Raw genomic sequence first — 13,387 nt, forward strand, 5'->3', positions numbered from 1 at the left:
CAACATTACTGTTTCCCATTAAATTAATACAAATTTTATTTTCATTACGAACTTACGAACTTGAATCAAATTGGGCAAATGCCTCAATAACTAGTTCCCCAAATAAGTAGCCCACCAGCGCTCATTTCCTTTCAACAAACATTGATCAAGTGCTTACTATGAACAGAGAGTTATTTCGAGTTCTTTATATGTATTACTCAGTATGCTCAGGTCTTAGGAAACAGGTAGTAATTCCCACCCCCTTTTACCCGAGAGGACACTGAGGCCCGCACAGGTAAGTAACTTCATCAGAGTCCCACCACCAGTTATTAAGCAGCCCACCTTTTGGGCCATCTCCCTGAGTGTCCGACCCTTGTCATGCTTGTTACCGTGTGTGGAGTTCATTTCGTTTTGGTCCGAACCATTTGGGATGATAGAGCTTTAGAGATGACACTATGGGAGACCAGTGTCCCTCCACCCTTCTTCTTTCTAGATGGCTGGGGTTTCTGAAGCATCATCCAAGAGGGGCTTGGGACAGGCTGTCTGCCCCTTTGGGGTCCCCAGCCTGTCTGTGGGCCTGCTGTGTTCTGAAAATAAGCAAAAGTTTTGACTAATTCATCACAAATGAGAAACTTAAGAGAGTGATCTAAAGAGAATTTGATGCCAAAAAGATTCCTGGGTCACCTGTAGCCATCCCAGTGAGCTGGTGGGACTTGGTCCCGTCCTGCCTCTGACCGGGCTCAGTGGCCTTGGATCCTAGGTCAGCCCATGTGCAGTTCCAGAAGGGGCTTGAGCCAGACCCTCCTCAGCTCAGAAGCCTGGGTCTGTATTTGCAGAACTCCAGTGCAGGGTCAGCAAAGGTTTTCCGTAAAGGACCGGATAGTAGTTGATAGGACCGGCCTCATAGCTTGGAGCAGCCCGAGGCAGCCTGGCAGCGAAGAGATGGACTTTACTTACAGACACCTGACATCCGAGTTCTATGCCATTCACATGTCAGAAAATGATCTTCTTTTGATTTTGTTTTTAATCCCAACCATTTAAAAATGTAAAAACCAGCCGGGTGCGGTGGCCCGTGCCTGTAATCCCGGCACTTTGGGAGGCCGAGGTGGGTGGATCATTTGAGGTCAGGAGTTTGAGACCAGCCTGGCCAACATGGCAAAACCCCATCTCTACTAAAAATACAAAATTAACTGGGCGTGGCGGTGGTGCCTGTAATCCCAGCTACTCAGGAAACTGAGACAGGAGAATCACTTGAATCTGGGAGGTGGAGGTTGCAATGAGCCGAGATCGTGCGACTGCACTCCAGCCTGGGCGACAGAGCGAGACTCCGTCCCTCCCCCCCAAAAAAATATATATGTGTGTGTGTGTGTGTGTGTGTGTGTGTAAATGTGTATATATGTGTGCGTGTGTGTGTATATGTGTGTGTATATATATGTAAAAACCAGCCTTAGCTCACTGGCTGTACAAAAGCAGGAGGTGGAAAGAATTTGGCCCGCGGGCCTGCAGTTCACTAACCCAGCACTCGAGGGAAGTTTTGCCCAAGAGAAGTACCATGCATGCTGTGTCTATCACTTTACGTTTTCTAGTGATCACATCAAGAGAGGTAAAAGGAAACACGTAAAATTAATGTTAATGATAGTTTTATTTAACCCAGTGTATCCAAAATCCAAAACGTTAAACATGTAAATGACAAGAATTACTACCAAGTTTTTTTTGTTCTTTTTTTAATGCAAAATCTTCAGTGTCCCCGTGTGCATTTTACCTTCCCAGCCCATCCCAGTTTGGGTCACTTGGCAGCCGTGTAAGATAGGATGGCAGAGCTCTAGGGGGACCGTGCCGCAAACCTCGGCCAGGTGCCGGGGTTAAGTTAGAAATCTCCAGGCAGGTTCCTCTGTTTCTGATTTCTGCTGTTTGTTTTCAAACCAGGACACTGAGGGAAGGTACATTACTTTAAAACTGGCTCTGGGGGGTCCCAGCAGTTTAAGGAGAAAGGGCTCTTTTTTAATAACCTCAGACTCTGTCCCAAGTGCCACAGTGGTGGAAGTGCCGGGGTCCTGGGTGTGGAGGGGAGGCGTCTCTTCGGGAGACCGCAGGGCAGCCAGGAGGCGAAGGGCCTGACCCTGCCAACGTCTGTCCCTCTGGACAGTTGCAACAGAGGGCCCTGTGTTGGTATTTTCCACGTTCCCTGCACGCAGGTCTCCACTTCTGGTGCAGCATTTGATAACTCAGATTTATTAGTTCCAGCATTGTGGGTCTGCAGGAAGGAACCTTAGTGTGGCTGTGAATCTAGTTCCACTTGTGGTGTGACTTTCGGGCCGTTATGAACGCCTGAGCATCTTCCCTCCGTCTGTGGTGTGAAAGGGGAAGCTGGCCTGCCCTAGGGGTTAGGAGAGGACCATGCCCCGGGACATCTTTGGACAATGGGGAGCTGGAACCCTGTGCAAAGGATCGCTTACAGAGCAGGTAGAATTGCAGATGCAGACTGACTTGCCGGGAGAATTTCAGAAAACAGAAGGAAATCATGATAGATTGAGTTTATTCTTTTCCCGAACAATTTCTGTTGTGGCTTGCTGAGAGAATGTGGCCCGTGTTCACAGGGATGTTCTGTTCTTTAGCAGCAAGAGCTGGAATGACCATTGACCATTTCACCTGCCCTGTAGGTCCAAGTCAAGGCCCCTTTTATTCAAACATCCCAAAGTCATGTGACTCTTAAAATCGCACCAAGGGAATTGGTGGACACACTGAGGTATCCTGGTGATTGTTCCAGGTCTGTTCTGAGAAGGAACAAAAAGGTTTTCTCTTCCACAGTGGATCTCCCTCTTTTTTTTTTTTTTTTTTTTTTTTTTTTTTTTTTAAAACAGAGTCTCACTCTGTCACCCAGGCTGGAGTGCAGTGGTGTGATCTTGGCTCACTGCAACCTCCGCCTCCCAGCTTCAAGTGATTCTCATGCCTCAGCCTCCCGAGTAGCTGGGATTACAGGTGCCCGCCACCACACCCAACTAATTTTTGTATTTTTAGTGGAGACGGGGTCTTGCCATGTTGTCTAGACTGGTCTTGAGCCCCTGACCTCAGGTGAACTGCCTGCCTCGGCCTCCTATAGTGCTGGGATTACAGGTGTGAGCCACCATGCCCAGCCCCACAGTGGATCTAAGTGAAAAGCTGCAGACTTAAGCATTTTAATAAACTTTGATACAGTACTGAAAGTGTATGTGAAATACACTCATTTTTCTGCTTTGCTAGAAAAAGTTTTTCTGCTTTTGAAGTTTTGGATCATGAATGTATATATATTCTCTATGTCATCTCATAATAATTTTACATTCAGCCTATAAACTGTGTAAGGGATTTGTTATTCCTATTTTTTGCAGATTAAAAAATTGTTTATTTTAGAAAAGAGGGAATTGCGATACAATTCATTTAGGTAGATGTTACTTGTATATTAAGCCTTAAACCTTTTTTTTCATAATTTGCTGCATTTTAGTTTTGCTAACCTCGCAATATAAACAAGTTGACAAAACATAGAAACTCTTGACTTTGCTTAGGGATGGAGGAGTACCTGGAGTGAAAACCCCAAAGTTAATTTATTTCTTAACATTATTGTAGTGGTAGAACAGCAACAAAATACCCTTCCTGTTGAAGAAGGAATGTTTTATTGAGATGATGGTTTTACACATCTCCTCTCCCCGCATTCTTCATCGATGAATTTGTCACCGTCTTGATGAATCTGTCACTCATTTGTCCTAAAGATCTGAAATACAGTTGCTGGAGTAAAAGTTAGTACACTTTCTACTCTCTACCAGAGTTTACAAAAACATTTAAGTTTGGGGCTTTTCGCTTAGGAGATCCATTGGTGGGAAAGATAGCCTCTTTTTCCCTTCAGAATAGATCTGGAACAAAGTGTATTTCCTCAGCCCTTTTTAAGTAGGTCATTTAGATATAATAATTAAAAAATGGATAACAATACTGGTTCAGAAAAGCTGTTTCTCAGAAGGAAGAGTGAAGTAACTCAAAGCAAACCAAGCTCCTTTAAGAAGATGCTTCTTAAGGAGATGAGAATTAAATGCAGTGTAATGAGTTTGCATTTCTTTGTTTCAGCAGGTTTGAGTGTTGTTTGTGTCTTATTCCCATGCTACTGGGAATTACAGTGAGATAAAAAGGAATCCTTTCCAGTGGGCCATTTTGTGAGTGTTTGAGAACGTGTGGGGTGGTTTGGAAGCCAAGTGGAAGGGAAAATATAGGGGGTTTGAAGTACAAAATTGCAAGAGAATCACATTTTGTTGATGTGTCTTTAAAAGTGCCACAAAGTAAGCACAAAAACCTGACCTTGTTTTTCCTGGACAGAACGACTCTCGCCTTTTGTCCCGTGTGTCTCAAGACTGCTGTTCAACTCAGTTTTGTCACATTTTCAAGGCTAAGGCAGAGTTAAATTGCTTCCTCATTGTGGGGCTGGGTCCTGTTCTTGGAGGTGACACTTCAGATTACCTGTTACTCCTGCTTGTGGATCTGATGTTCAGAGCAGCAAGTTCATTATTTTCACGGAGGGTCAGTATTCATTCTTGTATATTAGTCACTGAAATGCTTCTTTTTATTGGTCAAATGATATTGAAATAAACTAGAATTCTGTTTCCTGTCTTACTTGTGGAATTGCAGTATCAACGTTCAGAAAACTCATCAGACTTTTGAACATAAGATTGACTAGCGCATTCAGGTAGAATTACAAAGTCCAAATGATATGACTCAGCTGGGATAAAAAGTCCTGTTTTATCTTTTTTCTGTTTCAGTGACTCAGCAAAAACAGTGCTTTGGATCTACGCAAATGTAGGCAGAGGAATATTTCTGCTTAAAGGGAAAATGTAGACCTTTCCTTTTAGGACCACCGTTTATTAGTGGACCAGCCCAAAATTCTTTTCAGAGCTTTGCAAATCCGTCTGAGTCTCCACAAGTGCAATTTCATCTGTGGGTTCTTCTCTTGAAAGTGATTTAAGCCTCCATAGCAGGTCACCCCCGCCATACATCTGGGGGGCTCAAGAGCTTAGGCTGTGTCTATCCAGTCATGTGAAATTTATAGTTGCTCAGTTGCCTACAGTTCACCTAGTCAGGTGACTTCAGTATCACAATAAATGAAGGTGTTCTGATTAAAACATCCCTTTCTTAGACGAACCGTGACTGGTTTTGGAGGTTAGTAGAAAACTGACATAGAACTACAAGCTTACATGTAATCATTTGGCAGAATTTCTTTCATATTCGTTTGACCACTTTGTTTAATATGCTTTAAGACGTCTGAAGTTGGAGCTTAGAATGTACACTGTGTCCTACTTTTAAATGAGAGGAGTTACAGTAGCTGAGAACAATCATATTCCCTGTCCTGCAGCTCCTGGATGTAGACACTTTTTTTGCTGGGAAGTGAGTTGATCTGAATGTCATTCTTCCAGGGAATTAATATGAAGCTCCCCATTTTAATTACTGAACCAGAATAAAACATTGACAGCTGGTACTCAAGGCCTTACTGTTTGTTTCTCTTGTATAAAGGGATCAAGATAGATAGAGGCACTTTGCGTTTAAGACATATACCGTGATTTTTCACAAAATGGTGTGAATATGTAGCACCTTTCTTTTCATACTATAAAAGGAAATGATGGTTGTGGAACTCACTGCAGATAATTCATTACTTGGTTTTCTGACCACAGATTTGTTTGGGTAATTTAGTTAGAGCCAAACACTTACGGCAACATTCTCCTTGCCCAAATTAAACCATTTCTTTTCAGATAATTGTACAAAGTGCATAGTTTATACACGACAAAGTCTTCATCATCTTGGCCATCAAGATATTTACAATCGAAAGAGGAAATTGCATTTTGAGGAGAAAGTGTGTTAGACATTTCACAACATGGGTGTAAGTTTATTTTGTGCAAGCTACTATTGAGTGCCTGCTCTATGCCAGTCACTGCATTAGGCATTTAAATACATTCGCTTGGTGAACATAGTAAGATCTTTAAATATATACGTTTTAAAGAATTTAAAATGGTACAACGTTCTATGAGTTTTTCTGCAACTGTTTTTTAAAAAATTTTGCATAACATTTCAGTGTATTCTCTTTAAGGCATGTATAGGGTGCTATTGTCTGTACACACCCTCAGTGGTTTCCGGATGCCCAGTGCCCACTATGGCCAGAGCATGGACCCACTGGCGCAGATTGGGTTTGTGAGCAGCCAGCAGGAGGTGCCCGTGTGTGCCAGCTGACTGCTGCCCTGTGGAACTGCCTTTGTCCTGTCTCCCGTTGGACATTTGGGCTGCTACCAGCTTTCTCTTAGTGTGCAGGGAACTTTTCGGATATACGACTTTGCGCACTTGTGGGAGTATTTCTCTAGGATAAGTTCCCTGAGGTGGAATTTTGGGGATGGAGGGGCATTTTAATTGACAGATACTGCCAAATTTACCAACAAAGATAACAAAGTAACATTTTACATTCCCTGCAAAACTCGGTGTTTTCTGTTTGTTAACACTTGATATTATCAATCTTTTAAGTCTTGGCCAACGTAATAGAGGAAAATACCATTGCGTTTTAAAAATTGTAAGTGATTATGAGGATTTCTTAATGTTTATTGCTCGTTTTATCTCCCTTGTGAATCACCTGTTAATTTGTCACATTTTCCAGTGAAGTTATTCATGATTTGTTGATTTATAAGAATATTTTGTTTATTGGGGATAATAGTCTTTTGCTTATGAGTTACAAATATGTTTTTGGGTAACTAGTTTTGTATCTTCCATCACATATATTTTCAAGATACAGAAACATTCAGGTAGCCTATATGTGAGTTGTTTCTTAAAATGTGTGAAAGATTTCAGGTGTAGACTTGACTCATCTCTCACGTTTGGGTGGGTGGAGGAGAGAGCTCTGGTTTCTTGCTTGAATATTGGTCTGTTTACGTTTTTTGTCCCTGAGTGAATTTTGGACAGTTAGATTTTATTAGAAAATTTTTTTTCTTTTTTTTTTTTTTTTTTGAGACGGAGTCTAGCTCTGTCACCCAGGCTGGAGTGCAGTGGCCGGATCTCAGCTCACTGCAAGCTCCGCCTCCTGGGTTCACGCCATTCTCCTGCCTCAGCCTCCCGAGTAGCTGGGACTACAGGCGCCTGCCACCTCGCCTGGCTAAGTTTTTGTATTTTTAGTAGAGACGGGGTTTCACCGTGTTAGCCAGGATGGTCTCGATCTCCTGACCTCGTGATCCGCCCGTCTCGGCCTCCCAAAGTGCTGGGATTACAGGCTTGAGCCACCGCGCCCGGCCAGAAAATTTTTTTTCATCCATATTAACAAATGTATTAACCTAGAGTTTGAAAAACATTGTATGATTTTTTTTTTTTTTAATTTTCCTTCTGTCTGTGGTTATTAGACCTAATTCCCCCCAACCTCTTTTTTCTTCTTGATTAGGCCAGCTAGTTATTTATCTCATTCATTGGGCTTATCATAGAGCCAATTACTGATTTTGTGAATCAGTTTTACTGTATTTTTTCTTATTTACTGTTACTCTTTAAAATTCAAATTTAAGGGTTTTATTGTAATTTTTGTTGCTGGTTAAATTGAATATTTATTTTTAATTACTGTAGCAAGTCATTAGAGTTTATTTTAGCTTTCTTGTGTACCATAAATTTTGACACTGGTACTTTGAAGAGAGTTTGCAGTTTCACTTTGATTTTTTCTTTGTTTCAGGAGTTGTTACAGAGAGTTTAGAATTTTCCAAACGGCTGAACTTCCGTGAGTGTTGTTCTTGTTTTTGCTTGTTGTTAATTTTTAGTATCATGGTGCTGTATTATGGAGCTCCTGGGACCTGTACTGTTCCAAATTTATGGAACTTTTAGAGCCTTCCTTGTGGTTAATATGGAGGCATTTGATGTTCTATTGCCAATTTAGCAAAATGGCAAATTGTGGAGTGTGATACTCGTATATTAGATAAGCCTTACTTTAGTTTTCAAGCCCTCTATTTCTTATTACTTTTGCTTACTTAATCCGCCATGCTTACGAGAGATTTGCCAATTTTTCCAGATCATTTTTCTCTGTTTATCTTTCCAGGTATTCACTGTGGCTGTTTCTAAATGTATTTTATTCTGTGTTTGTGGTATTCTGTGTTATTTGACTTGAAAGTATAGCGTAACTACAGCTGGGGAAGGGGCGCTTTCCTGTAATCCCAGCTTCTTGGGAGGCGGAGGCAGGAGGATTGCTTGAGTCCAGAAGTTTGAGGCCAGCTTGGGCAACATAGTAAGACCCTGTCTCAAAACATTCCCCCACCCACAAAACCAATATTAGGATAATTATATCTTCTTTGTGAGTTCTACTTTACCCTTTATAGTTATAAGATAACCTCTTTTTTTTGTTTTGTTTTTGTTTTTGAGACGGAGTCTCGCCGTGTCGCTCAGGCTGGAATGCAGTGGCACAATCTCAGCTCACTGCAAGCTCCGCCTCCCAGGTTCACACCATCCTCCTGCCTCAGCCTCCTGAGTAGCTGGAACTACAGGCACCCGCCACCATGCCCGGATAATTTTTTGTATTTTTAGTAGAGATGGGGTTTCACTGTGTTAGCCAGGATGGTCTCGATCTCTTGACCTCGTGATCCGTCCACCTCAGCCTCCCAAAGTGCTGGGATTACAGACGTGAGCCACCGCCCCTGGCCAACTACTTTTGTATAATTGCCTTTTGTGACCACACATTAAACTTTTAATGATATTTTTTCCATGTTGCTTTTGTTTGTATTTTTCTGATATATTTTTCTCTATGTGTCCTGCTTTTCTGAGTTCCTTAGTCATAGGTGTTTTTTTTTTTTTTTTTTTTTTCCAGACAGCAAAAGTCAATGTAATTTTTAACCCTATCGTGGAGTCTTTTTTTAAATAAGTAAATGAGTTTATTCCATTTATATTTATTTCTGAAACTGACTTGGTCTTCTTTCCTAATTAAAGAAAAAAAAAACTTTTGTGTTGTACTTCCTCCCTTTTTCTTCTTTTCTATTTATTGGAATATGAATTATGTTTCTTGTCCTTTATTAAAATCAGAAAGCATATAGAAAGCATATCCTGCTTTTGGTTCCACTAGTGGCTATATTTATGTTTTCTTAAAGCTGTATTTCTTAATGTTTTAACGTCAGTAATAATACAATTTGACTTCCCCTTTGGGAAAGAAGTTAGAACACTTCTATTACCTTCCTCTTCTTTCCCCATCTCCTCCCGCTTCCACATTGCTATTGTCATTCCTTTTTTGGCTGTTTTTTTAGTTTGTTAGTATTAATTATTTTTACATGACATAGTTTTTATTTCAAGACATGTAAGAATCACATGGTTATTTTACGTGTAGATCGCAGTTATTTGGATGTAATTCTATTTCTATTTATTTCCTTGCTTACTGGATTTAGTGATCATTGCAGGATTTTATTATTGCTTTTTCTTCCTGTGAGGCCTTCATTTGGAGCCATCCTGTTTGACCCGATGACGTTTCCAGGTTGCTCTTAAAGGACACTGGTGAGGACACTGGTCCTTATGGAAGAGTTAGCCTGAGCTGGGTGAGAATCCAAGCAACAGAAAAGTGGCTTAGAGCTCAGGAGAGCTGAGGAAATTTCATATTGCTGAAGCCAGAGGTGCATACATGTGTGTGTTCATACATGTGAGTGCAGTGTGCAAGTGCATATGTGTGTAAGTGCCTGAATGCATGTGTGTATACAGACATACACATGCGAGTATCCACACGTGTAAGTGCACCTATGTGTAGGTACATGTTTGCAAGTGTGCCCGTGTAGTGAGCCTGTGCAAATGCGCACACACACATGCAAGTGTGCACATGCATGTCAGGGATGGCGGGCGTGTCTGGGTGGTAGCCAAGAGCTGATGTTTGAGAGGCCGTTAAAGACCACATCATCTTGACTGTGAATTGTCTTGAAGAATATGGACTCTGTCCCAAAGGCAATGGGAAGAGATGTTGTGGAGGGTCCCTCAGCCAGTCTACAGCAGGGAGGAAGCGTCACAGGCCAGGGACACTGACCAAGGGACCAGCAGGAGGTTTCTGAAGGGAAGATGATTCGATGGTTCAGAACAGGAAGAGGATGGAGCTCTGGGCTGGATTTGTGACTGAGAAACTGGAGCAGAGTGCCCTGATTCTGACTTGGTTCATTCCGGAAGGTCTAGAGTCTGTAAGACTTGGTCATCTGCTGGATGCGTCATGAGGGAGGGAGGGTGCAGGGCAGCTGTTGTATTCCTGGGTAGGACTCTGCAGGGACACAGTCCTAGTGGGCATGATGTCCTGGAGCGAGACATCCAGGGTAGACACTTCAGGTGGGGCCGGAGTCCCAGAATAGCTTCCATCTGCCATGGGTGTCTTGGGGGCACCTGCAGTAAGATAGGGATCTTAGGGTGTGTAGCCTCCACGGACTGGCAGCATGAATGCGTGCTAGACTCAGCTCCTGGGGGAAGTCGGCTCCAATTCTGGGATCTCCCAGTCAGCGATGTGACAGGATCTAGCGTCACAGGATCTAGCGAGGCCCCGACTGGTGCTGGGCTGAGGCCCAGCTGTCTTGTGTGGAGTGTTTCCACCAGTGGTGGCCTGTGGACACCAGAAATGCTGTTCACGTGGGCCCACCGCAGGTCAGAGAACTTCTGAACTAGAAAAGGCTTCACAATTTGTCCGTTACAAATGACACATTTCACAGATGGGAAAAACAAGGGCCAAAGAAGAGAATGACCCATCTAAGGCCACATGCCTGACTAGAGAAATGAGAGTTGGCCCAGGAATCAGTCCGTGTCTAGAGTTGCTTCCCTCTCTTGCCAGGTGTCAGAGGTGATTCAGGAGCTGCAGCAATCCATTCTGTCACCTTTTTCGGGAAAAAAGTAAGGCGGAGAAGTCCCTGAAATAATACGTCTTTTTTTCTGTGTTGAGGATGTGCTCAGTATAATAATCATCTGAACCGATATGCCAGATATGCATACTTTTAGAATTATTCCTGACAAGTGTTTCATAATATCATCTTCATCTGTGTTTCTTATTTCTTCTCCCCAACAGATTGGTGAGGAATACTGTAAATCATATTTTTGACGTAGGTAAAAGAAAGTATCTGAAAGGTGTTTTTAAAAAATTAATCCACTTACAAAAATATCTTTGAAGGAAGAAAACTGCTCAGGAAGGAGAAAGGAATAGAAAAGAAATGTAAAAAATCAGGTTTTTGTGGAACTGTTTTTCTTTTTTTTTTTTTCCCTCAGCCTCCCGAGTAACTGGGACTACGGGCGCCCGCCACCATGCCTGGCTAATTTTTGTTGTATTTTTAGTAGAAACAGGGGTTCCCCGTGTTGGCCAGGATGGTCTTGATCTCCTGACCTCGTGATCCACCCACCTCGACCTTCCAAAGTGCTGGAATTACAGGCATGAGACACCGCGCCCGGCCCTGTGGAATTGTTTTTATGTGCAGGGCAAGCCTTACAGTAAGTAGGGATTTATAGAAAATCATAGATAAGAAGTCCTTAATGAATTAGGATAGAACTTCAGAGATTTTGGCCAAGGGTGGTTGTAAAATGTTTGTAACAAAAATCAAATGGAGTAAAATTCTCAGAATAAACCAGAGCGTGCGGCATAGGGTTCGTATGGAATTTCCAGTCAGGAAGAAGCGGAACATTCCAAAGCTGATGTATATAAGGGCTCCTTGGATCAGAACAGTGCAGTGTCCGTTAAATGTCTCATCTAAAATAACTTCAGCTTGGAATTTCTTAAGCAGTTAGTGCAAAAAGAATAACTCTGTTAAAGCATACCTGTGTTGGGTAGAAATATTCCCTTAATGGAACTTTTCTGTATGTATATGAATTAGAGTTGTATCCTGACCACTTGTGATTTTTTCCCAATCTGAGTTAAAAGTTGGGGGGAACACCCCACGCAAAGGGAAGCTGCACATTTGTTAGCTCAGATAACTCCAGTGAACGTGAACTGTCAAAGCGGGTAATCCACAAACAGGCAGTTCAAATCTGAGAACGTGAAAACTGGCTCTCCCATCTAGAAAAATTGTTTTGTTTTGTTTGTATAAATGGTTTATGGATTCTGGTGATGACCTCTGATGATCCTTATTTGGGATAATACCGTCTAAAGATGAACATATTTCATGCAGTATTAACAGTAGATTATTGACTTAAGTGCCTTATAAATATTATCTCATTTATATTTTATAATGATTTCCTGAGTATAATTTTGAAGCATTTCAAATGATTTTAAGCATTTAAAACCTATACTTTTTGTCTTGTGTTTTTTATTGTGATAAAATATATGTAACATAAAGTTTGCCATTTTAGCTATTTTTAAGTGTACAATTCAGTGCCTGTATTGTTTTTTTATAATTAATGAATTCTAGTTGAAAGAAACATGAGGCAGCTCTGTCTGCTTTTCTGAGTACAGTGGTTTAACCTTTCAGATTCCAGGACTTTCTAACGGAAGAAGATAAAAATAGAAAATGAAATTTTGATTTAATCCCAACATTAAATTATATTTTTAAAAAATTAAACTTTTTGGTCAGAAGACTAAAGTTACCATAATTCATTTTATCTAAAAAGTGAGTCTCCTCCCTTATCCCAACCCAATAATTTTAATTTCTTCTTACACTGAAAGAAAGCTCTTTTATCCTGAATGTAGTAGTGGAAACTATTACTAGATCTTTGGTTATTTCAAAGTAGAAAGGAAAATATGTAACCTAAAATCATGAGTGCCTTCTTTTAACTGTCCATTTTGTGGGATGTATACATTCAGAGATATTTATTAAAACTTATTTTTAAAAAGCCCTCTAAATATAAAGATATAATGAGGGTGGCTTTTTTAGTAATACAAAAAATAGGACTGCAAATCCTTAATAATCATATGTTTGGGGTGTAATTTTGGGCTGGTGATTTCACCACACTGCACAGTTGACTAATTTTATATTTTGCTGGGAGAAGGCGAAAACTTTCTTCCAGTAAAGGGAACATTCGCACACCCTGATTTGACTACCTCGGTTATTTATATTCAGGCATAAAGAGCTAAACATGTGGAAACATCATGACTTCATTACAAAAACCAAAACTATTCAAGACTGAACTTTAAATGCCTTTAAAATGGGTCTGGGAAATTGGAGACATTAGAACTCTTCAGACCTGGAGGCTCTCACCAAGTGCTTCTTTGTAGCAGCGTGGTGGTTTAGCGGTTCAGGACCTTCCATTGTTGAAGGACATGTAATATACAAAGGAGTGATAAATAAAGTCCTTGCAACAAAGACTCTTTGAGGACTAAACAAGGAAGTAATGGGGAAGATGGCTCAGCATTTTAAGTTATTCCTCTAAAGTGAGAGTTTTCAGGGGTGTCAATATTTTGGCTTCCCCGGGCCAGGCTGGCGGAAGAGGAGCTCTCTTGGACCACACATAAAAGATACTA

The 13,387-nt window shown here is 41.3% G+C and overlaps 1 protein-coding gene across 9 annotated transcripts in view; it reads left to right on the plus strand.

Annotated features, from left to right (window-relative positions):
- The window catches only part of ZNF516 (zinc finger protein 516), a 172,045-nt gene that overhangs the window by 49,083 nt on the left and 109,575 nt on the right, over window positions 1-13,387 (plus strand). For 2 of the 9 annotated variants that reach the window (XM_045377931.3, XM_045377930.3), the window contains exon 2: window positions 7,682-7,726. The exons of the other annotated variants lie outside the window; for them this stretch is intronic. The gene's annotated coding sequence lies outside the window, so the exon portion shown is untranslated. The remainder of the gene's footprint in view (window positions 1-7,681; window positions 7,727-13,387) is intronic. 9 annotated transcript variants of the gene reach the window in all.

This window comes from Macaca fascicularis, chromosome 18, assembly GCF_037993035.2.
Source record: "Macaca fascicularis isolate 582-1 chromosome 18, T2T-MFA8v1.1".
Taxonomy (NCBI): domain Eukaryota; kingdom Metazoa; phylum Chordata; class Mammalia; order Primates; family Cercopithecidae; genus Macaca; species Macaca fascicularis.